The sequence below is a fragment of the Callorhinus ursinus genome, unplaced genomic scaffold, assembly GCF_003265705.2.
Source record: "Callorhinus ursinus isolate GAN/ISIS: 27379988/994484 unplaced genomic scaffold, GSC_fseal_2.0 scaffold10, whole genome shotgun sequence".
In the NCBI taxonomy this organism is placed as follows: domain Eukaryota; kingdom Metazoa; phylum Chordata; class Mammalia; order Carnivora; family Otariidae; genus Callorhinus; species Callorhinus ursinus.
In genome coordinates this window covers 59769284-59786780 of record NW_027397072.1, presented here as the reverse complement: position 1 = coordinate 59786780, position 17497 = coordinate 59769284, and the positions used below count along the sequence as shown (strand labels likewise).

General features: G+C 46.4%; 1 protein-coding gene across 1 annotated transcript in view; it reads left to right on the top strand.

The window, feature by feature from the left end:
* Positions 1-17497, top strand: part of EHBP1 (EH domain binding protein 1) — a 715801-nt gene that overhangs the window by 60411 nt on the left and 637893 nt on the right. Inside the window, exon 2 of the mRNA XM_073897641.1 lies at positions 1321-1469. The gene's annotated coding sequence lies outside the window, so the exon portion shown is untranslated. The remainder of the gene's footprint in view (positions 1-1320; positions 1470-17497) is intronic.

The following is a 17497-nucleotide window of genomic DNA, read 5'->3' as shown; positions in this document are numbered from 1 at the left end:
CCATCTGACTAAGGGTTGACACTGGGAGTGACCTCACCCTCTTTGAGAATCCTGGCCTCACCCTTGCAGGTCTCAGCAGGACACCAATATCTTCATACAACCAGTGGGTGATAGCACCAACTGTTGTGCAAGGAATAAATACACCTAGTGTTGGTGACAAGGATAATCTCTATCTCCATAGAGCATTGCTTATACCTTTGTCCTGGGGGTCATTATGTCGACAATAGGGAGGCATATATGGGAGAACCTCTCCTGTTGAGCTGGATCTTTGGGACCTCCAGATGAAGAGCCATTTGTCCTTGACAAAAGTTCCCTGATTGCTCAGTATATCCACAGAACATTATTAACCTCGGGTGGTCTTGCTTTAGAAAAAACAGTGTCTACAGTGGTGCTATGGAGTATCTGTTATCCTTATTTGTAGCTTGCTTTGGTCATGGTATCAGCAGAGATGAATGCCTATTGTTAATAGGGCTTAGAGCTACTGTTTGAGGACAGTGGGCCTCAAAGCCCAACATGAACGAGAAAAAATATAAAGATGGCAAAAGAGATAATTTTTTTTTCTCAATTCTATCCACCCAGGCCATAAAACTTGAATGCTATTTTTGAGGTGGTAGAAAGCCATGAAAGTCTCTACTGAACTTTGTGAGGAACCACATGGTCACAGGTGGCAGATTGTATTTTCCAAAGATGACCTCAACAATATCTTCCATCCCACGTACTCTTCCGCAATGTGACCTTGCTACTCCCTCATCAAGAGATGGGTCTAGTGCGTCACCTCTCCTTGAATCTGACTCCCATGTAAGGTTGCCAGGTTTAGCAAATAAAAATACGATGCTCAGTTAAATTTTGATTTCATATAAACAATGAATGATTTTTTTTAATGTAAGTATGTCCCATGCAATGTTTGTATTTTTTCTAGTACCCCTCTTTGCAGGTAACCAATAGAATGTGACGGAAGGGTTGCACGTGACTTCTAAGGCTAGGTTAGAGGAAGCCTTGAAGTGTCTGTCTTGGTCTCTTAGAACACTTGCTCAATTGATGCTGCCTCTTGGGACACACCCTCTTGGAAACCATTGTGAGAAGCCTGAACCTCATGTAGATTCTCCACTCAAAGATCCCAGCCTAGGTGCCAGGCATATGGGTAAAGACACCTCCTCCAGAGCAGACTTACCAACAGAACTTTCTATGATGATGGAAATGTTCTATATCAGTATTGTCCAAAACGGTAGCTACTAGCCCATGTGGGCTTAAAATGTGGGCAGTGCAACTGAGTGAGTAATTTAAATTTTTTAAAAAAGATTTTATTTATTTATTTGTCAGAGAGAGAGCGTGCACAAGCAGGGGGAGCAGGCAGCAGAGGGAGAAGCAGACTCCCCGCTGAAAAAGAAGCCTGAGATGGGACTCAATCCCAGGACCCCGGGATCATGACCTGAGCTGAAGGCAGGCGCTTAACGGACTGAGCCACCCAGGTACCCCAAAATTTTATTTAATTTTAATTAATTTTTAAAAATATTTTATTTATTTGACAGAGAGAGACGCAGTGAGAGAGGGAACACAAGCAGGGGGAGTGGGAGAGGGTGAAGCAGGTTTCCCACTGAGCAGGGAATCCGATGCGGGGCTCTATCCTAGGACCCTGGGATCCTGACCTGAGCTGAAGGCGGATGCTTAACGGCTGAGCCACCCAGGCACCCCTAATTTTAATTACTTTAAATGTACATTTAAATAGCCACGTGTGGCTACTGTTTGGACACTGTAGTTGTAAATGATTTAGGTACCCAGCCCTTGGAGTCACCCCGACTTGTTTGAGTCTTTCTAGTTGAGGCCTCAGGTCTTTAGGTACAGAACAAAGACACCTCAACAATGCTCTGTCCAAATCCCAACCCACAGAATCCAGAACATTAATAAAAAGGTTGTTTTATTTGCCAAGTTTGGGGGGGTTTATTATGCAGCAGATTATCAGAACAAAGTGAAATAGTAGTACTAAGAAAGACTCTATAGGGGAGGGTTCCAAATCCAAAGGCCCCAGGGCCAGGAAGGAAGTAAATGAAGAGAACAGTCCAGGTGATTGTAGCCAAGACCCATGAAAAGGGCAAGGATCAGTAATCTAGATAAACAAATTTTTCTCCAGTTCCAGGTGTCCCAGAAAGGCCTCAGGCCTGGAGGGTGAAGATTTCCGCTGCCCAGACCCTATTTACCAGGGGTGATGTCTCAAGTCACTTTTAACTCTGAGCGCCAATTTCTTAACCTATAAAGTAGGATTAAAATGACCTACCCACACAGGTTGGCTTAGCATGTTGTTGGAGGACCCAAGGAGCCTGTGGAACGAGGGCACAATGTTTGCCCCCCACCCTGGAATCCATCCCTCATACACCTGCTCTGTCCTCTGCTCTGTAACAGCTTTGCAAACCAACTACAGTGGCTCCTGTTTTCCTTACAGGAGCTCTGTGGTCTTAGGAACCAAATCTTGTTAAACACACATTGGTCTTGAATTGAGTTGCTCTGGAAAATTACCAGCTGCCCCAGAAAAATCAACATTTGGGGGCACAATTTAGATGAAACCTCACTGTTTAAGAAACCTCATGGTTTTTCTAGGTATGTTGTGGGGCTCCGTTTCTGTGGGGGCTTTTAGCTCTGAGTTGCACACTTTGCTGAAGCTGGTTTTCAATGATGATCATCCAAATGGACCCGGGGTATAAGGCTCACTTCGGGGCCTAGACATCTGAGGGAGGGTCTCAGTGTTCTCCCAGATGTAGGGGATGTCAAGGTAACTGTTGTTGGAAGTAAATTCTGGCCAACAAGGAGCAGTGAGCCTGTGTATGATATCTGGGGAAGAGCATGTGGTGTGTGTGTAGCCAGTGTGCCCTGGACTTCAGGAAGGGAGATTTCAAGAAAGTTCAGAGGAATGATGGGCATGATCCCATGTCCTGAGTGAAAAGAGGGGAGACGTTAGCATGAGACAGCATGGGCTTGAATCCAGGCTCTGCCACTTACAAGGTCAATGATCTCTGTGACTCAGTTATCTTATCTGTGAAAGGGGTATGATACCTACCTCCCAGGGTGTTGTGAAGAGTGAACTGGGGTACAACAAAACAGACATGTAGTCAATATGAAAAAGAATGTCAAAATATTTGAAAGATAATAAAATATAGCAAATACATATTCAGTGAGTAAATATCCATAAATTAACAGATATTTGATAAATAGCTCAAAGGAGAAGCTGGCTTAGGAGGATTGGGGGACTTCAGAAAATGGCACGTGACAACTTTGCAGCAAGTTCTCTGGGTGCCGAGTGAAAGGGCAGGCGGTGAAAGTGTTAGACATCAAACAGGGATATGCTCCCACTTTTCTACCTGCAAATAAGCAAAGAGGAAAGTGAGTAAAAGAACCGATATGGGAGCTTAGATTCCCTCACCTTTCCGGGTGTCAGGGAAGTTACACAAACTTGTGGGAGAGGCAGTTTAACAGTTTCTCCACATCTTAAAAATGCAGCAGCTGTCCTCTTGAAATTTATCTTAGGGCAATAATGAGATACTTAAATCAAGAGGTAAATTCGAGCATGCTGTTGGTAAAGAGTAAAAACTGGCAACAGCCTAAATATTGAGTAATAAGAGATGGCTAAATAATTATTGTAACCCTATAATAGCACATACATAGCCGTAAGACATTGTAAGTCTATGTATGTTGACATGGACAGATATTAAAAAAACTATTATGTGACAAATGCATGTTAACAAATAATATAAGTAGTATAGTCTCCCCCCTTGTAAAAATTTAATTTAATTTTGTTTAAGTTCAATTAATTAACATATAGTATATTATTAGTTTCAGAGGTAGAGTTCGGTGATTCATCAGTTGCATATAACACCCAGTGCTCATTACATCACATGCCCTCCTTAATGTCCATCAGCCAGTTACCCTATCCTCCTGCCTGTTTGTTTCCTAGAGTTCAGTATCTCTTATGGTTTGTCCCCCTCTCTGATTTTGTCTTATTTTATTTTTCCCTCCCTTCCCCTATGATCCTCTGTTTTGTTTCTTAAATTCTACGTATGAGTGAGATCACATGATAATTGTCTTTCTCTGATTGACTTATTTTGTTTAGCCTAATACCCTCTAGTTCCATCCACCTCGTTGCAAATGGTAAGATTCCGTTCTTTTTGATGGCTGAGTAGTATTCCATTGTATATAAATACCACATCTTCTTTATGCATTCATCTGTCGATGGACATCTGGGCTCTTTCCATAGTTTGGTATAGTCACCCTTTTTAAAGTGCATAGTATTTATGTAACACAGACCTGGAAAGATGTCTGTCTAAATATTCAGTGCTTATGATTGGTTGGTTGCTGGATGTGACTGAAATATAATTCACATACCATAAACTTCACCATTTTAAAGTGTACGGTTCAGTAGTTTTTAGTATATTCAGAGTTGTGCACAATCTTCACCATCTTAATTCCACAACATTTTCCTCACCTGAACATTTCATCACCCACATCCATTAGTGGTCACTCTTCTCCCCAGTCCTTGGCAACCACGAATCTTTTCTGTCTCTATCGATTTGTGTATTCTGGACATTTCATATAAATGGAATCCTACAGTATGTGGTCTTTAGTGTCTGGCCTCATTTAGCGTAATGTCTTCAAGAATTACCCTTGTTGTAGCACCTGTCAGTGCCTTATTGCTTTTCACTGCTGAATATTACATGGTAATATGACATATGCCACACCTTATTTATCTGTTCATCAGTTCCTGGACATGGGGTTGATTCCCCTTTTTGGCTATCATGAAGAATGCTGCTATGAACATTTGAATACAATTTTTGTATGAACATAAGTTTTCAGTTCTTTTGGGGGATATGCTTAGGAGTGCAACTGCTGCATCATATGGTAATTCTATTTTTTAACTCTTTAAGTAATGACCAAATTGTTTTCCACGGCAGTCACACCAATTCACATTCCCATCAGGAATATATGAGGTTTCCAATTTCTCCACATCCTCGCCAACACTTGTTTTTTGTTTTATTTTGTTTTCTGGCTTTTTTTTTTTTTTAATAACCATTCTAATGGATGTGAAGTTGTATCTCACTGTGGCTTCGAATTGCATTTCCCTAATGAACCGTGATGTTGAGCGTCTTTGCATGTGTTTATTGGTCATTTATGTATCTTCCTCAGAGAAATGTCTATTCAAATCTTTTGCCAGTTGGTGGGATTTGGGTTTTTTTTGTTTTTCCACATTTCTGATTTATAGGCATGACGACTTGATTGTGTAATAATGAATGAAAGAATCAGGAGAAAGTCTGGTGTGGCTGCACAGTGGCCTTTTCTGAGCCCCTTGAAGGCAGAGCCGCTAGTTTGGGCCCAGGCGCCCTGGCAGGATTCATCTCACTTAGACGGGGTGACTCTCCTAGAGGAGCAGAGACCCTTCTGGCCCTGGCTAAGGGGCATGTCATCAGGAGGAAAAGACCATAATCAGAGGTGGGTCCTGATTATAGAGAGAAACTTCAGGATCTGACCGAGGGTCCTGGGGGCAGGTGGAGCAGGGTCAGGGCTAGGCATGTCTTGGCAGCAGGGCTGGGTGTAGCCACGGAGGAGAGGTTCCTCTGAGGCAGCTGTGCGAACTCCCGCCTAACGTGGGCCAGATGTGGGCCAGATGTGAGCCATACTCTCCAAAACAGAGAAGGCATCCTTCCTTCTGTTAGAATTCTCATTTTGAAGGCACCCCTGCAATAACTACTTATTTCGCCTAAAACAGTTCCCCTCCTCTTCCTTATGATGTGAACTGACCTAGGCTGATTTGGTCACTTAGCAGTCCTCAGGTTCTTTTGGTTAGTCTGGAATCCTTCAAAGGTCACACCAACCTCCTACTGGGATGTTCGCTCCACTGAAAGCAAGCCTGACACCAAAGTCTACCAAATACATACATGCTTTCCAGCAAATAGCCAGCCAAACAGTTGATACAACCTGTTGGGAAGTCCTGTTTTCTGCCCTGAGAACCCACCTGACCCCTTTATTGCAAGGTCCTCTCTGAGATAATGTCACAGTCTCTAGGCTCCAGGGTCAGCTAGCCTTGTGGTTGAGGCAGATAACAGGCCCCTCGGTGAAGTTGGGGGGGACTCAGGACCATCAGGGCCCAGGCCTTAAATGCTCAACGAAGGTAGACAATAGAGGCCAGCCTGCTAGACACTATAACTCCTCTTGCAGCCTGTGCTACTTATTAGCCAACTGTAGTATCTTGACCGACTATGATGTGACTTGATGTGACTATGATACGGTACATCTCCCGAAAATGCATTTCTAATGCCTTAGTCCCATTGACAAACCCTCTGGTATAGATTTTTATAGCATTTTTAAACAGCTAAATAATCGCCTCTGGACTGTTATTCATGATTAGGGTGTTTCAAATATTAACGAATCATCCTTGAAGTATGTTCAAGTTAAAAGTAAGTAACAAAAATGTGCAGAAGCAAACAGGATAAATTCACAAACTTGTGATAGGCAAAACTTCACTTGTCAGGATACGCAAAAAAGCACTGCCATAAAAGAAAACTGACAAGTTGAAATTCACTAAAATAGAAAATGTCCAAAAAATCATCTGCTCTTTGGAAAACACATTTAGAAAATTAAGAAATACACTGGAGACTGGAAGAAAATATTTGGTGCAAATAAAAAAAATGCAAAAATATATCTGACTTGTATTCAGAATATGTAACAGATTCTTACAATTCAATAATATAATAAGGAAAACAACCCAATTTATAAAGTGACCAAAAGGGTAAAAGATATATTGGAGCTTTTTAATATTAGCTTTACAACTTTTCTGTATATCTGAAGTTATTCCAAAATAAAGTTTATTTTAAAAATATGAACAAAAGACTTCGCCACTTTACAAAAGAAGATATATGAATGCCCAATAAGTATGTGAAAAGATGCTCAACATCATTAGTCATCAGAAAGATGTACATTAAAATCACACTACAACATACCCTCTAGAGTGACTAATATTAAAAAGACTGACAAGGGGTGCCTGGGTGGCTCAGTCGTTAAGCGTCTGCCTTCGGCTCAGGTCATGATCCCAGGGTCCTGGGATCGAGCCCCGCACTGGGCTCCCTGCTCCGCGGGAAGCCTGCTTCTCCCTCTCCCGCTCCCCCTGCTTGTGTTCCCTCTCTCGCTGGTTCCCTCAGATTTTATTTATTTATTTATTTAATTGACAGAGAGAGAGAGAGAGCCCCAAGCTGAAAACAACCCAAATTTCTAACAACAGGTGAATGAAGAAACAAATTGTGATGTAGTCATAAAAGGGGTTACTACTCAGCAATAAGAATGAACCATACATGAAGAACATGGATACTTCTCCAGAACATCATGCTAAGCCAGGGAAGCCAGATACAAAAAGAGAGCATGCTGTGTAATTCCACTAATACGAAATTGCCCGGGGCTGAGGGCTGGGTAAAGGCACTGACTGCAAAGGGGGACAAGGGAACTTTTGGGGATGAGGTGAATATTCTGTAACTTGATTGTGATGGGGGTCACATGACTCGATAAGACTTAACAGAGCTGTACACTGAAAAAGGTGCATTTCACTGTGTGTAAATTACACGTGAAAAGGTTACTTTTTAGAAGAAATGGAAGAGGACTAGGAAGAAGAAGGAAAGGGAGGAGGGACGAGGAGGAAGAGCAGAAGGGGCAGGGTGAGGAGGAGAGGGACGGAGGAAGAACGTGAGCACACAGAAATGATGATATTCCCAGTCAAGCCATCATCGACCTTGTGTCTGTCACTGTTAAGTGCTGGGGCAGGACTTTGAAAGTACCAATCCCCGGTCTATAGGAGCTTACAGTCCATTGGAGACGTGAAATTTTTGTCAAGCTCTCCCAAAGTGTGAGGAATGACAAAGCAAATCTCACCTGGCCCCGCCCATTGGGACTGGAAAGGGCGTCTGTGGTTTGTTAGGGTTCTGTCCTTCCTCTCCTACATCATCCCCCAACCCTCCTCACCCCCCCAGCCCCCCACAGCCTGTGGGTGCACAGGACCCCAGGCTGCACAGGCTTGGGAAGAGCCATTTCTAGTGCAGCACAGGCTGGTCTCCCAGTGCCCTTTGTCCCCAGCCTGGGGATCTCTCCCAGGCTATGTGACTCCTCCTCTTTCAAACTGAGCTAGGACACAGCTTTGTGGGGCTACTCAGGTCACCAGCCTGGTGCCTCTGTCTCTCACCCTCAAGGCACCTCTACTCCTGGGATGCAGATCCCTTTGTGTTATGGGACCTGTGAAGCCCCCTTCTTTTCCTGCACCTGGGGCAGCTCCCCTCCCTGGCTGCTTCTAAGCCCTCCCCCCAACTCTTTACCTCCTTGATAAAAATAATAAAGCCTTGCCTCTCTGAGTCAGGGCGACCGAAACCCACAGGAGTAAGCCCTGGTGATCCATTAGGAGGAGGGGGGATACTTTATTTCTTATGACGAGCTTATAGCCCAGAAAACAAGGGATGGGTGAGTTTCTCAGCCTGGCTTTTCTATCATCCTGCTGCAGAGGCCTTGTTCTAAAACAAAAAGGAGAGAGAGAGAGAGAAGGTGCTGGATGTCCAGAGGGGTGGAGGGCCCCAGAGCTCGGTCAGTGCATGTCAGTGGAGGGGGTGCCTTCATGAGGGTGGGGCTGCTGGTGGGCAGCCTGAGCTCCAGAAGCTGACGCCACCTCAGTGTCCTGGCGCTGTGCCCGGCGCGAGGCCAGCATCTCGCTGCCTCACATGTGTGTGGTTACAGGAGAAAGGCAACAGGGCTGGGTGACAGAGTAGGCGGTTTGGGGAGGTTGAGTCCAGAGGAATCCCAGCTTGGGGGCATCTGAGGGAGGTGGCCGTAGCAGCGAATCAGGAAGGTGGCCCGTAATTCAGAATCGGCTGAGGGAGGGCACCAACTGGGTGGGAAAGGGAAGCAGGTGTATTCCTTGTTGTGTGTAACCTTCTCACCCCCAGGATTTCTAAGAAATGCTTGGCCTGTATTTCTTGGTTCTCCTGGGAGCCAGACGTATAGTAATTTGGGTACATTTTAACCTGAAAATGCAAAAACATCCTTCCAGCTGCATCCTCCTTTTCCTTCCAGGGCCAGAAGAGTGTAGGGGGAGAGCTTGGTTCAAAAATCAAATAGAAAGTGCTTCTGTTTCTGGAGATTAGGAAAGAATTATCAGAGCCAAGTCCTCATCTCTAAAAAGAAAACGTAAATGTGCTGTAAGTCCTGCTTAATAATTCAGACACCAAACTGAGCCAACTAGAAGCTGAAGTGATAGATCGGCTATACCCACACTCTTTCCTTTTTATCAGTTTGCAAATGTCCTGGTTGGCCCCTGGTTGGAGAAAACAATCAATGGCAAATGGAGCTGGACCATTCATTTGTTCGTTCATTCATTCATTCATTCATTCATTCAATAAAATTTTCATGATTTCTTACCATATACCAAGCAGACACAGCTAAAAGCTGAGGATACACATTGCAACAAGGCATATGTCCCTATGCCACAGGGACCTTAGGATCTATGCCATGGTTCTCAAACTTTAATGTGCTTCAGACTCCCCTAGATGGCTTAAAACACAGATTGCTGGGCCCCATTCCTGGAGTTTCCAATTCAGTAGATCTGGGGTAACCCAAGAATTTGCATTTCTAACAAGTTCCCATGTGATTCTGATACTGCTGGTCCTGGGACCACCCTTTGAGAACCACTGGTCTAGGCAATCATTTCACCCAATTTTTTTTTTTTAAGATTTATTTATTTCTTAGAAGGGGAAGGGAGGAGGGGCAGAGAGAGAAAGAGAATCTTTAAGCAGACTCCCCACTGAGCAGGGAGCCCAACTCGGGGCTTGATCTCTTGACTCATGAGATCATGACCCAAGCCAAAACCAAGAGTCAGATGCCACCCAGGCATCCCTCGCCCAGCTATTTTTACCTCTTAGCACAACATGGATTACTTGGGTAAACTGGAGGAAATTTGGAAACTCAGACCAGGTTGCAAACAGTCTGAGGTTACCAGCCCAAGAGCTGTGGTCATTCCAGGCCCCACAGAGCAAAGGGAATCAATGTCTTAGGGAAACCATCCAAAGGCCTTGGCACCGACGCTGAGGTCGGAGGACATGCAGTTTTGAGAGATCTCCTGTTGTCTTCTCTTAGGGAATGAAGGCCTCATTTTACCACTAGCCCAGTGCAAGTCCATAGCTCTGGGTGGCCAAGTCTGGGGTAGGGTGCAAGGCAGTCTTCCACAGTTTCAGCCTCCCTCCCCCTGGAACCTCTGCGGCTTTCCGGTCACATTCTTAACAATCCAGGCTAGCTCATTCCTCTCTACCCTCACAGACAGAGCAGGCAGGGGAGGTGCTGCTTGGGCCCTTGTGCTCTTTTCCACGTGAGTGGACACAAGAGCATCAGAGGGAGCTCTGTGGGGCCCTGCTGCCCCTGAGGCCAGTGTGCCCGCTGGGAGTAAGGGCAAGGAATGAGGGTGAGGGTGGATGACAGCAAACCTTCACACCAGGAGCTTTTAAAATGCAGCCAAGGAGGGGCACCTGGGTGGCTGGGTCGGTTAAGCATCCAACTGGTGATTTTGGCTCAGGTCATGATCTCATGTGGGGGGGCTGGAGATTCTCTCCCTCTGCCCCTTCCCCCCTTGCATGCGCTCGCGCGCATGCTCTATCTCTCTCTCTCTCTCTCAAATAAATAAATAAATCTTAAAAAAAAAATAGAATAAAATGCATCCAAGGAGGAGGACATGCTGGTCAGAGTGACAGCTGGCCTGACGGTGGATGCAGAGCCCATACCCCAATGGCAAACCATCTTGTGAGTCACAATCTGTCAAAATTATTTATTTTCTAACAGCTTTATTGAAATATAATTCACATCTATCTAAATTCACCCATCTAAAGTATACAATAGAGGGGCGCCTGACTGGCTCAGTTGGAAGAGCATGTGACTCTTGATCTTGGGGTCTTGAATTCGAGCCCCATGTTTGTTGTAGAGATTCCTTAAATAAGTAAATAAAAACTTAAAAAAATAAAGTATACAATTCAATGGTTTTTAATATATTCAGAGTTGTACAACCATCTTCCCAATCAATTTTTGAATATTTTTCATCCAAAAAAGGAAACCCTGTACCCTTTAGGCCCTCAACTCCCCCAGTCCTCCTCCAGCCCTAGGCAACCACCATCTACTTTCTGTCTCTATAGATCTGCCTATTCTGGACATTCCATAGCAATGGAATCACATTCTATGTGGTCTTTTGTCATAGGCTTCAAAATTACCTCTACCAGGGAAATATGACAACCCACATTTGGGTCCAAAACATGATTAGCAGAAACCCAAGGTGGAGAGAGGTGATTTAAAAGTCATTGCTTAACCTTGGAGCCTCCATTACCTCAGGCTGCCGATTCCCCCCTCCCAAGGCTGGGGTGAGGATGTGAAGGTCCAGGCCAGGCCTAGCCCCCAGCTGCTGAGCAGAGGGGGACCTCTCTAGTGAGAAGGAGGCCTAGTGATAAGAAGACTGACTGTGGAGCAGCCTCAGATAAAGTAATCTTATGAATCAGTGGCATGCTGTGGCTTTCAAAAAGCTAAACCATAAACTAAGTTATGTAAGAGGTATTTTCCCTGCCTCCCACCCAGGAGGTTCTGTCTGGGTGCCAAAGTCAGCAAAGCTTGGCTCTAGGCTCTTTCTCGTAGAAGAGGCACAGAAATTTTCAGTCCCCTTGAGATGGTTCCTGCTGCCCAAGAGAGAGGAGACCTTCCAGGGACCCCGGTCTCCTCTGCATTCCCAGATTTCTCCTGACTGTTGCCCAGGCCTCTCCTGATTCCTCTGCAGGCCTGAGTTGCGGCCTGCCAGGCCTCTGTTGGCAACTATGCGTGCCAAGGCAGAAGGCTTCTTACCTGTTCCACGTGAGCTGTTTGTTTGTTTTGTTGTTGCTACAGCAACAGCTTTGTTCTGGCTTCTGGTGAAAAGTGCCACCACCTGGAGTCCTCTCCTTCTGCTCTGTTCAGACCCCTGCTTGTCCCCGGTATGGTGCATGGTGGGGGGCCCAGAACCCAGGGCGGCAACTGACCCTGTGCCCCAGCCTGTGTCTGGGGTGGAGACGCTTTCAGTGGCTACTTCTCCTGGCTCAGCCCTTGACAGGAATGCCAGGAACCTGCCCCTTCTTTTGCCCTCCCTAGAGGGAATGAGGTCCCACGGGATCCTTCTCAGCTCAGCCCACACACTTAGGCCACAGGACCATCGCCCCCCGCCCCCATCCCCACCACCACATCAGGAGTCTGGGGCTTTCCTGACAGTTGCAGAACAGAGTCTGGGATCTCAAGGGAGAGGAGGTACTGGAGGCCTGCCCTCTGCCTCGTGGGTCCCCCTACGTAGCAGTGAGCTCAGGCCTGGGAATGGAGGAGGCTGGGGCAGGGGGGTGAGGTGGAGGGGAGCATGAAGAGGACAGAGGGAGAGGGGTGAGTCATGAGAACTTCCCTTCCTTGAACTGCATCCAGTGAGGTGTGACTCCAGCATCCCTGGGGGCTGGGCGCAGGGTGGGGGCGAGTGGCAGAGAGAACAGTAACCAGAGCTGTGGGACAGCACCCCAGGGACGGGCGGGGAAAGCAGGCTGAGACACGGCTGAAGGTCAGTGAGGGCTACCGGGGCTGGCGGGTGTGCCCAAGGAGGGTCTTCTCAGTGACAACCTTAACCTGAGACCTCCCCCAACAACTCCCGTAAGTTCAGCGTGGGGAGGCAGGCCCGGGGAGCTCGTGCGGGAGGCAGCAAGGGAAACAGAAACCACAGGCCTCAGCTCAAGCTCCGCTGCAGGCCTGGGGCCCACTAGGCTGACAGATCTGAATTATTAAGCCCTGGGAAGAAGGCTGGCTGGCATGCATGCCAAGGGGCAAGCGATCCCCTCTCTCATGTTCTCTTCACCGTTGCCCGGGAGGTGAAGAATTCAGCTTCCAGTTCCGGCTGCCCCAGTGTGACCAGGGTGTAAACAGGGCATCTGGCTGCCCTTGGAGGGGCCCTGGCCTAGGCTGTCCCTGTCCCTACACCCTGAAGTTATCAGGGCGTTTTGTTCAGATGCTCCAGCAGCCCCTCTCTGCCTGCTCTGAGCGCCCCCCCCCCCACAATACACACACATTTTCTGCATTCCCCTTCCTGCAAAGCAGCTTTGCTCCTCCCTTTCCCAGAGGAAGACCCTGCAGCTGCCCAGGGGCCACGGTTTCCAGAGCTTTGGATTTTGTGGGGCCAGTCACAGGGATCCACCTGCACTAAGATGTCAGCCTAAGGCTGGCTGGCAAGACCCCCCTCCCGTTCTGCCGGAGATCTCCAGAGGAGGCCAAATCCACTTCCACATCTGCTCCAGGCTTTCTCTGGGGCTCCCCTCTGAGCGGATAGGGTTAATAAAGCCCCATATGCGTTCCATTTCCAGTGCCTGGAAGAAAAAGGCAGAGGGATCCACCTGAAGTCACAGAGGTCGGAATGGTGTCTGTGACACCTGGAAGGACAGACGCCAGGCCCCACGCTTGTGCCCCTCTGCCATGAGTCTAGAACCCGGGGGCAAGGATGAGCCTGGTGGGCCTGAGAATGATCTGGGTGGCTTGTGGAGCCAGACACTTCTTCTCGGTTTTTGTTTCTACAGTGGATTCTCTAAATGCCTGTGTTCCTGGAAACTGCTGATCCCCTACTAGGACAAGAACCAGCTGGCTTCCTCAGGACCACAGGGCATCCCTAGGCCCATCGCTTCTTTGAGAGCACCATGCACTGTTAACTCCCTGGCACAGCTCTGGGTCTCACATTTCCCTGCTTCCCCTCATCTGGACAGTTAGGAGAAATTGTCCAGGATTTGGAAATGGGACAAAGGGATTCCTGCAAGCCCTTGAGTCATGCTGGGCTTGGGCACTGTCCACACTCCTGCGGGGGGTGGGGTGGGGTGGGGTGGGGGTGGGGGATAGTGATCTGGCTTCCTAGGGTTTGGACCTTTTTCTGATGTGCCTATTAACTATCAGTTAAGGTATTTTACAACTTTATAAGGAAGGCGTAGAAAACCGATAGCAATTATTGTATAGTGATGCAAATAAAAATATTAGTCAAAAGGCTAAGGTTTTATTTTCTATGATGCAGTTCAACAAACTTATTTCAATACTCTTTCTTTCAGTTATTATTACAAAGACTTAGGTGTCTTCTGTACTTTTTTGAACCAGCTTTACCATCCTGATTCTCTCATTAGTTAATTAAATTCACTTTTGAGACATGTTCAGTCTACGTTTGTATGACTATGTTTTAAAATGTTTCTTTTTTTTTAAGATTTTATTTATTTGACAGAGAAGGGGGGGAGAGAACACAAGCAGGGGGAGTGACAGGCAGAGGGGGAAGCAGGCTCCTCACTAAGCAGAGAACCTGACTTGGGGCTCTATCCCAGGACCCTGGGATCATGACCTGAGGTGAAAGCAGATGCTTAACCAATTGAGCCACCCAGGCGCCCTCTGTTTTAAAAATTTTCATTAAAAAAATTAACATATAGCAACATGGGCTCTTTTCATGTACAATTCTATGAATCTTACCCATAGAGAAGTTGTGCAGCTACTCCCACCATCAAGATAGAACAACTTCATCATGCTGAAAAACTCCCTTGTGCTCTCCCTGCAGAATCATGTTTGTGAGTATGTATGTGGTAAAAAGAAAAACAAAACCAAAAAACTCATACATCAGAAAATGTACCATCTTAAGCATTTTTAAGTGTAAAGTTCAGTAGTTTTAAGAATATTTACATTGTTGTAAAACAGAACTTTGTCATCTTGCAGAACAGAAACTTTCACACCCATTAAACAACTCCCCTCCCCGACCCCCAGCCCCTGGCAACCACTGTTGTACTCCTTGCCTCTATGAATTTGACTATTTTAGATATATCACGTTAAGTGGAATCATACAGGACTTGTCCTTTTGTGACTGGCTTATTTCCCTTAGCATCATGTCCTCAATGTTCATCCATGTTGTGCCATGTTTTTGACTTTTTGAAAATTCTTCTTTGACAATTTGCAGAAGGATGTCAGTGACTAGGGTGTTGCTGGCCTGCCTGTCTTCCTTCCTGTGGGGATTTTCTTTGTCCTTGTCCCAGGGAAAGGCTTGGGGTCTCAGAATTTGGCTCTGCCCTGCCGCCCCCATTGCCTGCTCTCCCATTCAAGGCTTCCAGGAGCCACTAGAATTAGACACGAGAACACAGAGGAAAGCCCCTGATCAGCAGGGTGCTTGGGGGACATGTCAAGATATGAGTGGGGTTAACCACCCGAAGGATAAATAACTGAACTGAATATAGGCACCCAAGCCAGGTATCCCATTAGCTCTTATTTCAGACAAAGGCAGATGCTGGGGATAACAGAGCCTTTACCTGTTGCCTTCACACTATAAGAACCGTGGCCCCTGGGAGGAGCGGGGCAAACCTGGGGGGTGAGCGAGTGCATAGCAATGACAAGGCAGGCACAGGGGGGTAGGTGTCCCGGGACAAAACTAAATAATTTAACTGGGCCTCTAAAATGCAGTCAGATCGACATGTACATCCTCTCTCTCTCTTTCTCCCTCTCTATCTCTCTCTCACATACACAAAGACCCTAAGCATCTTTCCACTCAGCATCCAAATCTGTGGTATGTGTGAATGCCAAGTAGTCTTCATAGCTTTAAAATCCATCACACTCTCTAATTCCCCCTTAAAAATATTTAAAAACCTTTTATTTGTCTTTATAAGCGACAGAAGCAGACTTTCTTGGGGGGCACTGTGTCTACCCCATGTGTCTCCCCCGACCCCCGCCATTCTCCAGAAGCCCCATTTTCTCTGCTGGGAAGGGTGTGTGGAAGGGCTGGTAAGGAAATAGCCATAGATACTGGCTCCAGAGATCCCCAGCAGGCCTCATGGTCCAGGAAGCTACTTCAACCCTTGGACCCTCTGTTTCCTAAAAAGCACTGTGACAGCCCTTTACCCAGCACTTGATAGCGTGTTCCCCCCTGGATTTCTAAGCTTTTTTTTTTTATGTGAAAATGTCTTATCTCTATGGTGACTCTATAACTCTTAGCCTCCAAACTGTGACATTTTTAAGAGTGAAAAGCAATATAAATACTAATTACACTGGGACACGATGTGTAAACTGGGATGGTGGCAAGCAAACAGCAAAATTGGTGACTCTTCTTTTTTTCCTGAAAGATTTATTTATTTATTTATTTATTTATTTATTTATTTATTTATTTGCGAGAGAGTGAGAGCAGGGAAGTTGAGGGGCAGACAGAGAAGGAGAATCTCCAGCGGATTCCATGCTGAGTGCAGAGCCCAAGGCAGGGCTCAATGTCGCAACCCTAAGATCATGACCTGAGCCAAAATCAAGAGTCGGATGCTCAACTGGCTGAGCCACCCAGGCGCCCCGGTATGGTGACTCTTCTCATCTTCCAGATTAAACTGGAAAGCTTCTTCTGCCCTCTGCCTCGTGGAGGCACACTGCAAGGCCCATGAATAGGCCTTGACTATCCACCTTAGGTCCCCTTCTGTGTCTATCCTAGAGCGCTGCTCATAAAGATGCTCAGTGAACACTGATGTCTTCCTTAAGGTGCTCTTTTCCCAACAAATCTAAGCTAGTGCAAATGCAGAGGGAAAGGGCTTCTTGGTTTAGTGTAAACACCTTATTGTAGGGCTTTGGTTGTTAAATAGCATCCATTGTGAATCGGAGACAACGTGGCCCATGATTGGAAGTAGACCATTTTGGAGCAGGTCAGGATTGGGCTCCTGAGGGTAGGGTATGTCTGACCAATCCCAATCATGTGGCAGAGGCTTCTGGGACCACAGCCTTAAGCAAAGGAAGGGATGTATGTTGGCATACCCAAATGGGATTTCAGGTATCCACTTTGCACAAGAATGTGCTAGGACTGCCAGAAGAAATGAAAAGAATTTTAAGGATTAACTGCTGGCCCCTAGGGGAGCAGGTTTATATCGCTGGGGTGGGGCGGGGGGTGGGGGGTGGTGGTGGTGGGGAGACAAAGGTGACTTTGACTTCTTAACAGTATGCCTGGTGGGCAAAAAGTTCCCTTCAAATTAGAAGGCTGTGGTTTGAAATTGTGGAAAGGAATCTTTTGAATGTTCCCCTGGATGGTTGATGGTGGTTGATGGCCGATAAGGTTGTGACCCAGCCCTGGGTGAAAGAAGCAAGGAAGCCTTAAGAAAATGGAAGGAACAGTGCTGTTCTTTTTGGAGCCATGTAAACAAGCTGTGAATACTGCTGAAGAGACACAGTCCCCAAGGGTGGTTAGAGAGCTGTGTAGACTGTGCTGAGCCATTTCCAAAGGACCGTCTATATCCCATGACAGACACTACAGACAAATCTTTACAGGAAATGGCAGCCAAGTATTGTATCCTAACAAAATCAGAATATCATGACGGTTTCTGATAGAGGAAGTCCAGTGTCTTGAGGAAGGGCACGCTTTGGTCTAATTGGCACAAGGGCACAATATGGGGTAATGGAGACCATGGTCACAATATGTGATGAT